Source organism: Acinonyx jubatus, chromosome A1, assembly GCF_027475565.1.
Source record: "Acinonyx jubatus isolate Ajub_Pintada_27869175 chromosome A1, VMU_Ajub_asm_v1.0, whole genome shotgun sequence".
NCBI lineage: Eukaryota > Metazoa > Chordata > Mammalia > Carnivora > Felidae > Acinonyx > Acinonyx jubatus.
The window spans coordinates 134,043,068-134,058,453 of NC_069380.1; the positions used below are offsets into that span (position 1 = coordinate 134,043,068).

A 15,386-nucleotide genomic window follows, 5' to 3' on the forward strand; every position below is an offset into this window, starting at 1 on the left:
AAAAAGGAAGAGTGGAAACAGCCACAAGGGACTGAACAAAAACGGGAGAAAGGGGAAAGGAGAGCATTTAAATACCATTAAGACTCTATAAACGGGGGGGAGCACATAATCTGAAACTCCACAGCTTGATACCTGGCAGTGCTCTGGTGGGAAGGGCATATCCCCAGGAGCAGAGAGCAAGGCCCAAGGAACCCTCGGGCCACACGGGGAGAGACAGGTTCTCTGCTGGTAGATGCGGTGCGGCCTCCCCACAACCAAAGGTCCCAGCAGACCCCAGAGAATGGCCACATCCACTGGGATTGGAGCAAGGATGTTAATGGTGAAGCCTGGTGCCAAATGTGTGCTGTGATTTGCCACAATCCCTGAAATGCTGCTGCTACACAATTGCACAAACTTTTTCTCGGGTGGGCTGGTGCCGGCCACAGTCTCTGGGCATAAGAAGTGGCACAGTCTGGTGAACGTTCCTGGGGGCAGACTGGCACCTGGCCATTGCTCAGTGATACCCTCCCCCAGAGAGTCAGAACGGGTCAAAGCCACAGTCCCTCAGAAGTGAGGGGTTGGGAAACACAGCCCCATTTGAGATAAAACTCAGGAGGAAGGTGGTGCCCAGCAGCCTGACAGCTTGGTCACAAACAGTATAGAAGCAGGGAGTGGACAGAAGCCAGATACAACACAGGGGTGCTGGACTGCAAGTCATAGAGAGCACACAGGTCTGATACTACAGACTGGGTAGGTAGGTGGTGCCATTTTCACCCCTTGCACACATGCGCATACACCGCTACATGCACCACAGCAATCCACCCCAGTAAGCTAAGCAGTGCCATCTAGTGGAGAAGGGAGCTGTTACACTAAGCCTCACCCAACTGGGCCAACCATGTTCTTGTGGACCACCATAAGTCTCTCCTGCTTAGTTTATGGACTATAAAGTGCTTCATGGTTTGAATTCTAGGGGAAAACAATGTAATTTCAATCATATTTCATTCAGTTCACTGGTCCATCTATTCAATTTTTTCTTTTCTTTTCCTATTCTTGAATACAGAAGGAAAATTTATTTTTATTTTCCATTTTTATTAAAAAGATTTTTCTTTAGGGGGACCTGGGTGGCTCAGTCAGTTAAGTATCCAACTTTGGCGCAGGTCATGATCTCACCACTTGTGAGTTTGAGCCCCGCGTCGGGCTCTGTGCTGACACTCAAGCCTGTAGCCTGTTTCAAATTCTGTGCCTCCCTCTCTCTCTCTGACCCTCCCCCGTTCATGCTCTGTCTCTGTCTCAAAAATGAATAAACGTTTAAAAAAAATTTTTTAAGATTTTTCTTTAATTTTTTTACTATGTTTTTTACTTTTTTGTAAATTTTTTAATTCTATTTTACTTCCATGATTTCATTTTATTCTGTTTTATTGTATCTATTTTTTCAAATTTTTGAACATTTCCCTTTTTTTTCTTTTTTCCTTTTTTTTATTTTCTTATCTTTCCCTTTTTTCTCTAACTAATCAAGGTTTTTTTCAATAACCAAACCAAAACACACCTAGGATCTAGCATCCTTTATTTGATTTTTCTGTGCTGTTTTTAATTTTTTTACATTATTAATTCCTTTCTTCCTTCAAAATGACTAAACAAAGGAATTCACCCCAAAAGAAAGAACAGGAAGAAATAACAGCCAGGGACTTAATCAACACAGATACAAGAAAGATGTCTGAACCAGAATTTTGAATCACAATAATGAGAATACTAGCTGGAGTCAAAAAGAGATTAGAATCCCTTTCTGTGGAGATAAAAGCTAGTCAGGATGAAATCAAAAATGCCAAAATTGAGCTGCAATTTCTAATGGATGCCACAGTGGCAAGGATGAATGAAGCAGAGCAGCAAATCAGCAATATAGAGGACAAATTTATGGAGAATAACGAAGCTGAAAAAGAGCGAGACTAAAGCAAAAGATCACAAAATAAGAATTAGAGAACTCAGAACTCTTCTGGGGCCCCAGAAGATGAAGAGAAAGAAAAAGAGCGAGGAGGTTTATGTGAGCAAATCATAGCAGAAAACTTTCCTAACCTGAGGAAAGACACAGACATCAAAATCCAGAAAGCACAAAGCACTGCCATTAGATTCAACAAAAACTGACCATCAACCAGGCATATCATAGTCAAATTCACAAAATACTCATGCAAGGAAAGAATCGTGAAAGCCGCAAGGTAAAAAAAAAAAAAAAAAAAAAAAGTCCTTAGCCTACAAGGGAAGACAGATCAGGTTCACAGCAGACCTATCCATGGAAATTTGGCCAGCCAGAAAGGAATGGCAGCATATATTCAATGTGCTGAATCAGAAAAATATGCAGTAAAGAATTCTTTATTCATCAAGGCTGTCATTCAAAATAGAAGGAGAAATAAAAAGTTTCCCAGACAATCCAAAAATTAGAGTTCATGACCACTAAACCAGCCCTGCAAGAAATTTTAAGGGGGGGCTCTCTGAGGGCAGAAAAGATGGAAAAAAAAAAGACCAAAAGCAACAAAGACTAGAAAGGACAAGAGAACACCACCAGAAACTCCAACTCTACAGACAACATAATGGCAATAAATTCATATCTTTCAGTAGTCACTCTAAATGTCAATGAACTAAACACTCCAATCAAAAAGACATAGGGTAAGAGAATGGACAAGAAAACAAGATCCATCTATAAGCTGTTTACAAGAGACACATCTTAGACATAAAGACACCTTCAGATTAAAAATAAGAGAATGGAGGGGCGCCTGGGTGGCTCAGTCGGTTAAGCGGCTGACTTCAACTCAGGTCATGATCTCGCGGTCCGTGAGTTTGAGCCCCGCGTCAGGCTCTGTGCTGACAGCTCAGAGCCTGGAGCCTGTTTCAGATTCTGTGTCTCCCTCTCTCTGACCCTCCCCCGTTCATGCTCTGTCTCTCTCTGTCTCAAAAATAAATAAACGTTAAAAAAAATTTTTTTAAATAAGAGGATGGAGAACCATCTACCATGCTAATGGTCTCCAAAAGAAAGATGGAGTAGCCATACTTACATCAGGCAATCTAAATTTTAAAATAAAGACTGTAACAAGAGATGAAGAAGGGTATTATATCATAATAAAGGGTCTATCCGCCAAAAAGATCTAAGAAGTGTAAACATTTATGCTTCAAACGTGGACACACCCAAATATATAAATCAATTAATCACAAACATAAAGAAACTCATTGATAATAATACCATAATAGTACGGGACTTCAACACCCCACTTACAACAATGGACAGATCATCTAAACAGAAAATCAACAAAGAAACAATGGCTTTGAATGACACACTGGACCGGATGGACTTAACAGACATATTCAGAACATTTCATCCTAAAGCAGCAGAATACACATTCTTCTCAAGTGCACATGGAACATTCTCCAGAAAAGATCACATACTAGAACACAAATCAGCCCTCAACAAGTACAAAAAAATCGCAATGCATGCATATTTTCAGACGCCAACAATATGAAACTCCAAATCAACCACAAGAAAAAATTTGGAAAGATAAAAAATACTTGGAGACTAAAGAACATCATGCTAAAGAATGAATGGGCTAACCAAGAAGTTAAAGAGAAAATTAAAAAGTACTTGGAAGCCAATGAAAATGATAACACCACAACCCAAAACCTCTGTGATGCAGCAAAGGCAGTCATAAGAGGGAAGTATACAGCAATCCAGGCCTTCCTAAAGGAGGAGTAAAGGTCTCAGATACACAACCTAACCTTATACCTTAAAGAGCTATAAAAAGAACAGCAAATAAAACCCAAACAGTAGAACAGATCATTGAAACAAGGTGCTGGTTCTTTGAAAGATTTAACAAAATTGATAAACCCTTAGCCAATTTGATCAAAGAGAAAATGGAAAGGACTCAAATAAAATCAAGAATGAAAGAGGAGAGATCACAATCAACACAGCAGAAATACAAACAATAAGAGAATATTATAAGCAATTATATGCCAACAAAATGGGCCATATGGAAGAAATGGGCAAATTCCTAGAAACATGTAAACTACCAAAACTGAAACAGGAAGAAATAGAAAATTTGAACAGACCCATAACCACTAAAGAAATTGATTTAGTAATCAAAAATCTCCCACAAAACAAGACTCCAGGGCCAGGCGGTTTTCCAGGGGAATTCTACCAAACATTTAAAGAAGAGTTAACACCTATTCTTTTGAATCTGTTCCAAAAAAATAGAAATGGAAGGAAAACTTCCAAACTCATCCTATGAAGCCAACATTACCTGGATTCCAAAACCAGACAAAGACCCCACTAAAAAGGAGAACTACAAACCAATTTCCCTGATGAACATGCATGTAAACATCCTCAACAAGACACTAGCCAACCAGATCCAGCAATACATTAAAAGAATTATTCACCACGACCAAGTGCAATCTATACCTGGGATGCAGGGCTGGTTCAATATCTGCAAAACAATCAATGTGATACATCACATCAATAAAAGAAAGGACAAGAACCACACGATCCTCTCATTAGATGCAGAGAAAGCATTTGACAAAATACAGCATCCTTTCTTAATAAAAACCCTCAAGAAAGTAGGAGTATAAGGATCATACCTCAAGATCATAAAAGCCATATATGAAAGGCTCACTGCTAATATCATAGTTGATGGGGAAAAACTGAGAGCTTTCCGCCTAAGGTCAGGAACATGACAGGGACGTCCACTCTCACCGCTGTTTTCAACATAGACTGAAAGTCTTAGCCTCAGCAATCAGACAACACAAAGGAATAAAAGGCATCCATATCAGCCAGGAGGAAGTCAAAATTTCACTCTTCGCAGATGACATAGTACTCTATATAGAAAACCCAAAAGATTCCACCAAAAAACTGCTAGAACTGATCCATGATTCAGCAAAGTCACAGGATATAAAATCAATGCACAGAAATCAGTTGCATTCCTATACACCAAAAATTTAGCAACAGAAAGAGAAATCAAGGAATCGATCCCATTTATAATTGCACTAAAAACCATAAAATACCTAGGAATAATCCCAACCAAAGAGGTAAAAAAATCTATACACTGAAAACTATAGAAAGCTTATTAAAGAAATTGAAGAAAACATACAAAAAAAGGAAAAATATTTCATGCTACTGTACTGAAAGAACAAATATTGTTAAAATGTCGATACTACCTAAAGCGATCTACATATTCAATGCAATCCCGGTCAAAATAACACCTGCATTCTTCACAGAGATAGAACAAACAATCCTAAAATCTGTATGGAACCAGAAAAGACCCCGAATAGCCAAAGCAATTTTGAAAAAGAAAACCAAAGCTGGAGGCATCACAATCCCAGACTCCAAGCTGTATTACAAAGCTGTAATCATCAAGACAGTATGGTATTGGCACAAAAACAGACACTCAGAAAAATGGAACAGAATAGAGAACCCAGAAATGGACCCACAAACATATGGCCAACTAATGTTTGACAAAGCAGGAAAGAATACCCAATGGAATAAAGACAATCTCTTCAGCAAGTGGTGCTGGGAAAACTGGACAGCGACAGGCAGAAAAATGAACCTGGACCACTTTCTCACACCATACACAAAAATAAACTCAAAATGGATGAAAGACCTAAATGCAAGACAGGAAGCCATCAAAATCATCGAGGAGAAGACAGGCAACAACATCTTTGACCTTGGCCACAGCAACTTCTTACTCAACACGTCTCCAGAGGCAAGGGAAACAAAAGCAAAAATGAACTATTGGGACCTCATCAAAATAAAAAGCTTCTGCACAGCAAAGGAAACAATCTTATAGCAAAACTAAAAGGCAACCGACAGAATGGGAGAAGATATTTGCAAATGATATATCAGATAAAGGGTTAGTATCGAAAATCTATAAAGAACTTACCAAACTCAACACCCAAAAACAAATCATGCGGTGAAGAAATGGACAAAAGACATGAATAGACACTTCTCCAAAGAAGACATCCAGATGGCTGACTGACACATGAAAAATGCTCAATATCACTCATTATCAGGGAAATACAAATCAAAACCACAATGAGATACCACCTCACACCTGTCAGAATGGCTAACATGAACAACTCAGGCAACAACAGATGTTGGTGAGAATGTGGAGAAAGAGGATCTCTTTTGCACTGCTGGTGGGAATGCAAACTGGGGCAGCCACTCTGGAAAACCGTAGGGAAGTTCCTCAAAAAACTAAAAACAGAACTACCCTACGACCCAGCAATTGCACTATTAGGTATTTATCCAAGGGATACAGCTGTGCTGTTTCGAAGGGGCACATGCACCCCCATGTATATAGCAGCACTATCGACAATACCCAAAGTATGTAAAGAGCCCAAATGTCCATCAACGGATGAATGGATAAGGAAGATGTGGTATGTATGTATATATATATATATATATATATATATATATATATATATATATATATATATAATGGAGTATTACTGAGCAATCGAAAAGAATGAAATCTTACCTTTTGCAACTACGTGAATGGAACTAGAGTGTATTATGCTAAGCGAAATTAGTCAGAGAAAGACAAATATCATATAAGTTCACTCAAATGAGGACTTGAAGATACAAAACAGATGAACCTAAGGGAAGGGAAGCAAAAATAACAATAAAAACAGGGAGGGGGGCAAAACATAAGAGACTCTTAAATATGGAGAAAACAGAGGGCTGCTGGAAGGGTTGTGGGAGGGGGGATGGTCTAAATGGGTAAGGGGCAGTAAGGAATCTACTCCTGAAATCATTGTTGCACTATATGCTAACTAATTTGAATGTAAATTTAAAAATTAATTACTTAATTTCTTTAAAACAAGAATAGGAAGTCTCTCTCCCAATCCTGACCCCAGGCCCCTAAGTATCCACCTTCACCTCACCCACCAAAGCGAGCACTATACTACCTTCTTGTATGTCTTGATTTTTGTGCATGTACCATGCACTCATTAGCTGTCTGATAAAGCCTATGGATGCCCCTGAGAATAATGTTTGAAAATATGTAAAATAAAATACAGAGAATTAAAAAGAAACCAATTATATTGAAATATGGTTCTATCTCCGAAGCACTTAGGGTTCCATGGACTCCAGAATAAGAGCCTCTGCTCTTATTTCCCATGCATACAAGCATATTTATAGGCATTGCTCCTCCCACAAATGGTAGCACGTCTTCTGCAGCGGGTACTGCTGGAGCTCTGCCCAGATCTCCTGTACAGCCAGCTCACCCATTGCCTGGCTGCTGTGAGTGATGGCTACTAGTGGCTCACAGTTGCCCTCTTCTGAAGGGAATCCTCTCCCCACCCTCCAGCCGGTGACATACCACAGCCAACACAGGGGTAAAAGGTTGGACGACTCTGTGGTGCAATTCACTCTTCTGTGCTTCCCGTGGGATCCAGCTAAAGCTGATGTCCATTCAGACCATCTCCTTGCTTAGCTTCCCCCCCCCGCCTTGCCCCATTCTCCCACTCCCACAGCCCCTCCTAAAAGCACAAGAATCCCTAACTCTTTGATTCTAGAAATCCTGATGCCAGACCCATATTTACCTTCCCTTACCTTGACATTTCCAGTTATTGATTCCTTGGAAAGGATACCATATCTGTACATATGGATCTGCCACATTCTTTTAACAGCCACATACTATTCCATTAAATGGATTTACCATAATTAATTTAGCACATTTCCAGCACAATCATTTCCAAAATTTCTCTCTGGGAACTTAAAAAATTCAATTTTTACACATTTAAATGTGATTACTGCCTTGCCATATTTTAAGTATCTAGTTAGTTGCTGAGAAGCCTTTCTTCAACTTCATTAGCTATAAAACTTTAGTCCTTTGCTATTTTTTGGAATAAAGCTTTATTCTCAGGGCAATTTATCTTTAAATTTGACAAGCTATAAAGATTCAGCTGGCCCTTCCATCTCCCAGTCCCCACAGCCAAAGCATATTCACACCCAATCAAGGACCCTTCTCCATTCTAAACAACGAAAAAGTAGGAGCTGCAAACACGGACCCTCAAATCACTGGGCATCGATGCCTTCCTCCCCACCAGTGAGAGAAGCAGACACCTCTTGAGTCTGATAGGAACCCCCAGGCCCCTTGCCGTCTCACACATGACTCCCCACAGCAAACACCCATTCCCAAGGACAGCACAGTCTAAACCCACAAGGGGACAAGAAGCAGTTCCTCTCTGCATCCCCAAGAAAGGTGGATTTGTTCCCCCCCCCACCTCCCACCTCCCCATTCCCCTCCTCCCTCACCACCCCACACCATCCCTACAACCGCCCCTATCCCACCCCACCCCAGTGACACCTGTTTCTGCTTTTATATGAGGTCGAACTGTGCCTTCTGAAGAGACTTCCTCTATGCAGGAATTTCCCATAATCTCTGTTCCACTTCCCCAAGATTGAAACCAGAACTCTTCCCACCTAGCAGCTGCTCACAGTGTGCACGGTGATTAAACCAAGAGCAGAGCAACACGAGGAAGCAGGTGCTACCAGGAAGCCATTTTCTAGCGAGGAAGGAAGAGAGGGACTGGGAGCGAGATCTGGAGACCCCCACGCTCGATTTCACTCAAAATCAGGGAAATGCAAAACAAATAAAGAGAAATATTTTTTTCTACCTATCAGACTGGCAAAGGTGGAAATGTCCAATGAACTACATTAGTGTGAACATGGGAAAACACGCTGCCAGTGGGAGAATAAACAGGTACAACCTCCATGGAGAGAACCGGACCATAAACTATCCAGTGTGAAATGCAAAACCCCTGACCCAGCAATTTCACTAATTGGAACTTATCCTATAGATCAGAGTCCAGCACACCTTTTCTTTAAAAGGCCAGGTAGTAAGTATTTTGGGCTTCCACGCCATGTATTTCCGTTGCAATTACTCACCCCTGCTGTTGTAGCATGAAAGCAGCCACAGGCAATATGTAAACAAACAGGCATGGCTGTGTGCCAATAAAACTTTATTTACAAAAACAAATGGCAGTTTGAAATTGTCCCACGGGCTACAGATTGCCAACCTTTGCCAGGTTTTCTAGCATGTATATACAAAAACATGTATATTATATTCTTCATAGCAACCACCTAAGAATGGAAGCCACCTTGATGTCCACCAAGAGACGCCTGGATAAGTAAATTTGACTACATCCTTTCAGTGGAATACTTGCAGCCAGTAAGAAGGAGGCAGCTCTATGTGTACTGATAAGGGTGATACCCAAAATATATCAATTTTTTAATGCAAGGTGGAGAACAGGGTACCATATGCTTCCATTTTTTATTTAAAATGTATACGTTTGGGGTGCCTGGGTGGCTCAGTCAATTGACCATCCAACTTCAGCTCAGGTCATGATCTCACAGGTTGTGAGTTCGAGCCCCATGTCAGCACAGAGCCTGCTTCAGATCCTCTCTCTCTCTCTCTCTCTCAAATAAACATTTTAAAAAATCTTTAAAAATATTTATACATGTGGGGGCGCCTGGATGCCTCAGTCGGTTAAGCATCTGACTTCGACTCAGGTAGTAATCTCATGGTTGGTGAGTTCGAGTACCGAATCAGGTGAGCTTCAGCCCTGCCTGGGGTAAAACATGAGCTCCGCCTCTCTCTCTCCCTCTCTCTCTCTCTCTCTCTCTCTCCTCCTCCTCTCTCTCCCGCCCCCCTTTCTCTCTCTCTCCCCCTCTCTGCCTCTTGTGGGATTCTCTCTCTCCCTCTCTCTCTCTCTGCCCCTCACTCACTTGTGCCCTGTCTCTCTCTTTCTCTCTCTCTCTCTCAAAAAAAGGGATATAGATATACATACATAGATAGATAGATAGATAGATAGATAGATAGATAGACAGACACATACTTGTATATGTATGTTTGCTTATCTAAGCATAACACATATCTGAAAGGACACACAAGAGGGTTGGGGAAGGAAACCAGGTGATGAACAGGAGAATGAAGGAGACTTTTATTCACTGTCTGCCCTTTTGTGCCCTTTGAATCACATACCATGTGCTTCACCAATGAAGGACAAATAAACACAATTTAATTTTTTAATTGCATGTGCACTTATAGTACTGTTCTGGATCACCAAGTATAGACCGAAAAATAAAGTGGGGCCTCTGGGTAGCAGACCTAGCTATTTCCAAAGTCCCCTCTCATGGCCAGAGGCTATGGTGTCTGTCAAAGAGCACCATGGTGGGAATCCAGAGACCCGGCTCCAAGTCCAGCCTCTGTTACCGACTCAGTGCTGCCCTGGGGCAGTCAAACTCATTGTCCTGCCCACCCCTTTCCTCTTCTGTAAAATGCTGGCAATAGTGCTTTTGAGCTATGTAATATAAAATAATATTAATGGTACTGGGGAAATCTCTTAATGCTTCTGGGCCACTTTCCTCATCTGCAAAATCAGAAAGTTGGACAAAATGAGGATTTTCACTGTCAAATGCATGATCCCATTAATACACAAAGTAGTCATTTACAAAAATTCAGGCAGAATCATGAAGTTGGCAACCTAGTAGGGATCACTTCTTGCTTATCTCAAGGGAATGACTTCCAAATCCAAAAAAGAAAATAAGACATCTGTTTGCACATAGAGATCCAGTCCATCCTGGAGGCGGGAAATGTCGAAGGACACCACCTCTCTTTCCTTGGCCAGCAGACCCAGCAGTTGTCACATTCAGGAAACTTTTTTTTTTTTTTAAGCTGCCACTGCATATAGAACATAGCCCATTGGGAAAAAATGTAGGAAATGTCACTTACAAAGAGAGATACACTATTGGTGTCAAACAATAGACTCATGAGAGCTGTCAGGAGAAAGAAATGGAAGGGTCCTGCTCAGGGGAGCCATACAGGGAGGGCCCTGCCCTGTCCTGACTTCTGGCCTCTGCTAAGAGCTACCATTTGTATTGTTTCAGGAACTCCAGGGAGATGACAGGACAGTGATGAGGAAGATCAGGGCTGCACTATCCTCCCATTTCTGAGAATTTCTGGTTATTGTTAAACAAAAGTTTGGAGAAGTTAAACTGACAGGAAATAACACGTGTGTTGACTTATAAGGTGGCAAATGTTGTGAAATCCTTTTTCAGAAAAGGCCAACCAGAGGAGAATGTGCCGATGTGATAAGGAGCACAGCTCTTAAGACCATCTCAGCTGGTGAGAAGTCTCTCTGTTTTCCTTCCTCATTTCCATGAGCTCGGGAGTATACACTCAGATGCTTTGAAAAGCATCTTGCAGAGACTCTTCACGTCCCTGACTTCCAAGAACCTTTTGTTCTTGAATAAACCATTTTTGGCCCCTCAATCTTAGAACCAAAGCATCCAGTCAAATCCAAGAGATTTTAACAAATTGCAGACTCTACCTGAAAATGCAGAGAGCACAGTGGGGATATGTCCCCAGAAATGATAGGCCAGGACAGGCAGGGAGGGAATGGGAGGCCATAAGGCAGCAGAAGAAAAGGAAGGTGAGATTTCAAATGTGAATTAGAGAATTGCACTTTCTCTTTGAGTGGTGGACGAAATACTCATTGAATCAGGACATCAGGGTTTGGTGAAAAAATGGGTAGATTACGGGGCAACTAGAAAGAGGATGACAAAGAGAAAAGAAAAGAAGAAAAAAGAGAAAGTGAATTCAGTATAAGAATTTGCTCTGAGAGGGGCGCCTGGGTGGCTCAGTCAGTTGAGAGTCTGACTCTTGATTTTGGCTCATGTCATGTCATGGAATCAAGCCTCGAGTTGGGCTCTGCACTGACAGCATGGAGCCTCCTTGGGATTCTCTCTCTCCTTCTCTCTTTGTCCCTCCCCTGCATTCTCTCTCTCCCTCCGCCCCCCCTTCTCTCTCAAAATAATAAACATTAAAAAAAGAATTTGCTATGAGAAAGACAAATACCATATGATTTCACTTGTATGTGGAATCTAAAAAACAAAACAAACAAACTAGAAAGACTCACAAATACAGGGAACAAGCTGGTTCTGGTATGGGCAAAATAGGTGAAGGGGATTAAGAGGTACAAACTTCCAGATATGAATAAGTCACCCGGATGAAAATAACATTGTGTGGTGACAGATGGTGACCACACTTACTGTGGTGAGCATTATGTAACATATAGAATTGTTGAATCACTATGTTGTACACCTGAAACTAATATAGCATTGTATAGCAACTATATTTCAAAAATGAAAATTTTTTTAAAAGAATTTGCTGTTTACTCACTTTGGGGGCTGCCTAATACAGAGAAAGTTCCTGATGGGGGACTCTGGGCTAGAACAGGCAAACCCTGATGAGAGAGAGAGAGAGAGAGAGAACATTCCAAAGAACCAGAACCCAAGGGTGTCCTACAATTTAACTCAGTTATGACACTACCCTACTGAAGATTGCATCAGATCCCACAGGTGAGGGGCTCAGTACGATAAGACTGCTCGCCATTTCAGATGCCAATTGCAGATAGATGGTTCCCACATTACCCAAACCTCTGTCTCACTTGGATTACAAGCTGGAAGGTCCCATGACCTTCTCCCTCTCGGATTTGATTCTTTGCTAGAATGGCTCGCAGAACACAGAGAAACACTTATATTTACGTTTGTTAAAGACTATGATAAAGGATACAGATGAACAGCCAGATGAGATACATGGGGGAGGCCTGGGAAGGTCCCGAGCACAGGGGCTTCTGTCCCCATGGACCTGGGGTGTGTCACCCTCCCGTTGTGGATGTGTTCTCTCACCTGGAAGCTCCCCAAATCCCATATGATTGGGATTTTTATGGAGGCTTTCTCACATAGGCATGATTAATTATTAACTCTATTTCTAGTCCCTTTCCCATCTCAGGAGAATAGGGGGTAAGGCTAAAAACTCCAAGCTTCTAATCAGAGGTTGGTCTTTCTAGTGACCAGTTCCCATCCAGGATCCATCCAGGAGCTTCATTAGAACAAAAGACACTCCTATCACCCAGGAAATGCCAAGGGATTTAGTACCCTGTTTCAGGAACTGGGATCAAAGACAAATACTAGAACAAGAGATGCTCCTAACACACTTATCCTTTAGGAAATCACAAAGGGCTTATGAGCTGTGGGCCAGGAACCAGGTGTAGAGACTAATATATGTTTTCTATCACCTCACAGTACCTTACTTCCAATTTTACAATTTTTTTAGTGTCTATTTATTTTTGAGAGACAGAGAGACAGAGCATGAGTGGGAGAAGGACAGAGAGAGAGAGAAACACAGAATCCGAAGCAGGCTCCAGGCTCTGAGCTGTCAGCTCAAACGCACAAACCATGAGATCATGACCTGAGCCAAAGTCAGACACTTAACCAACTGAGCCATCCAGGTGCCCCCCAATTTTAAATCAATTTGCTAAATACCAAAAATGTTGACTAACTCACAATTCCCTAAAAATTCTAGTGGTCTACTATAAACGTTTTACATATTTTTTTTAATTTCTGAATGCTTATTTATTTTTGGGAGTGAAAGAGAGACAGAGCACGAGTAGGGGAGGGGCAGAGAGAGAGAGGGAGACACAGAATCCGAAGCAGGCTCCAGGCTCTGAGCTGTCAGCACAGAGCCCAACGTGGGCTTGAACCCACGAACCACAAGATCATGACTTGAGGTGAGTCAGATGCTTAACTGACTGAGCCACCCAGGCACTCCATATGTATTTTTTATTTTTAAGTAATCTCTGCACCCACTGTGGGGCTCAAACTCACAACCCCGAGATGAAGAGTCACACGCTCTACCAACTGAGCCAGCCAGGTGCCTCTACTATAAACTTTTAAATGTTAATGATGACAATTTGCAATTATATAGGAGCAAAAAGCTTAACCGCAGGGCCAGATACATAATTTGTGGAACGCTTGATCTATTTTCCACCTTTCATCTCTAACAAGGAGAAGGATTATTGGACAGAAAATAGTAACAACAAGCATTCAGATGAGAGACCTAAAAACCCAAGCTGATGGACAGAGTATAAGAGAGCACCTGGGTTCATGACATCAGTGCAAACCTCCTATCCCCAACAAACTACATCCCAGTCTACTACTAGAAGAACGTGGTGATAAAATGAGCTGCTGTTCGTTATCTCTGAAGCATCTTAGAAAATGGGGCAACGATGGACAATGCAATTCTCAGACAGGCTATTGAACATCACTTTGAACACAGAGAGGAGGACCGGAAGCACTTAAACATGCCCAGGAGTCAGGAAGGACAAGTCAGAATTTAATGAATTAACAGCACTTCCCTTCCTTTTTTTTTTTTTTTTTTTAACTCTGCCAGACTGGTAAATCAGAGAAAGCTGTCAAGGCTGTGCTTCAGCATTTTAGCTCAGTGTTTGACAGAGACATCCACCTGTGAACAAGATGGAGGAGTGTGGTCCAGATAACCACAAAGATAGATGCTAATTATGAATCCATGGCAACCCAGAGTCCCTACACTCTGTCTTCAGCCTCGTCCTGTTCATTGAGTAGGTAGCTGAGTGTATAGCCAGCTTCCTTTTCCTCTGCCTTGATGACTGGGAGAGGTAGCCAATATATTGAATGGCAGAGTGAAGATTCAATGGCCATAAAAACAAGCTAGATTTAACAATGAAAACTTTGAAATAAACGTAAAACACTACACTCACATTTTTTTAATGCATAAGAGTCAGAAAAACATGACTATGCTTCGAATCAAACATGATGGGTTTTACCTCTCGCTTTTATTTCTTCTCTTTCCCAAAACCTACCAAAACAGGGGTGGCTGGCTGGCTCAGTCAGTAGAGCATGTGACTCTTGATGTCGGGGTTGTAGGTTCGAGCCCCACGTTGGGTGTAGAGATTACTTAAAATCTTTGGGAGGCGCCTGGGTGGTTCAGTCAGGTAAGCATCCAACTCCAGATTTTGTCTCAGGTCATGAGCTCACAGTTGGGAGATTGAGCCCCGCCTCGGGATCTGCGCTGACAGTGAGAAGCCTGCTTGGGATTCTCACTCTCCCTCTCCCTGCCCCTCTCCCACCTGTTCTCTCTCTCTATCTCTCTCTCCCTCCTTCTCTCTCAAACTTAATAAATAAACATTTAAAAAATAAAAATCTTTGGGGCGCCTAGGTGGCTCAGTCAGTTAAGTGTCCAACTCTTGATTTCAGCTCAAGTCATGATTTCCGGGTCCCTGAGATGCAGCCCTGAGTCAGGAAACAGTCAGAGCCTACTTGGGATTCTCTCTCTCTCTCTTTCTCTCTCTCTCTCTCTCTCCCTGCCCGCCCCCCTGGCTTGTGCTCTCTTTCTCTCAAAATAAGTAAATACACTTTAAAAAATAAAATTAAATAAACTCTTTTTTAAAAACCTACCAAAACAGGGGCGCCTGGGTGGCTCAGTCGGTTAAGCCTCCGACTCCAGCTCAGGTCATGATCTCACAGTCCGTGAGTTCGAGCCCTGCATCGG

At 41.8% G+C, this 15,386-nt stretch overlaps 1 long non-coding RNA gene across 2 annotated transcripts in view; it reads right to left on the reverse strand.

Annotated features, from left to right (window-relative positions):
• The window catches only part of LOC113594125 (uncharacterized), a 498,940-nt gene that overhangs the window by 465,876 nt on the left and 17,678 nt on the right, over window positions 1–15,386 (reverse strand). The window contains exon 1 of one of the 2 annotated variants that reach the window (XR_003414417.2): window positions 12,198–12,269. The exons of the other annotated variant lie outside the window; for it this stretch is intronic. This is a non-coding gene — a long non-coding RNA (uncharacterized LOC113594125). Of the gene's footprint in view, window positions 1–12,197; window positions 12,270–15,386 lie in introns of those variants that run through there. 2 annotated transcript variants of the gene reach the window in all.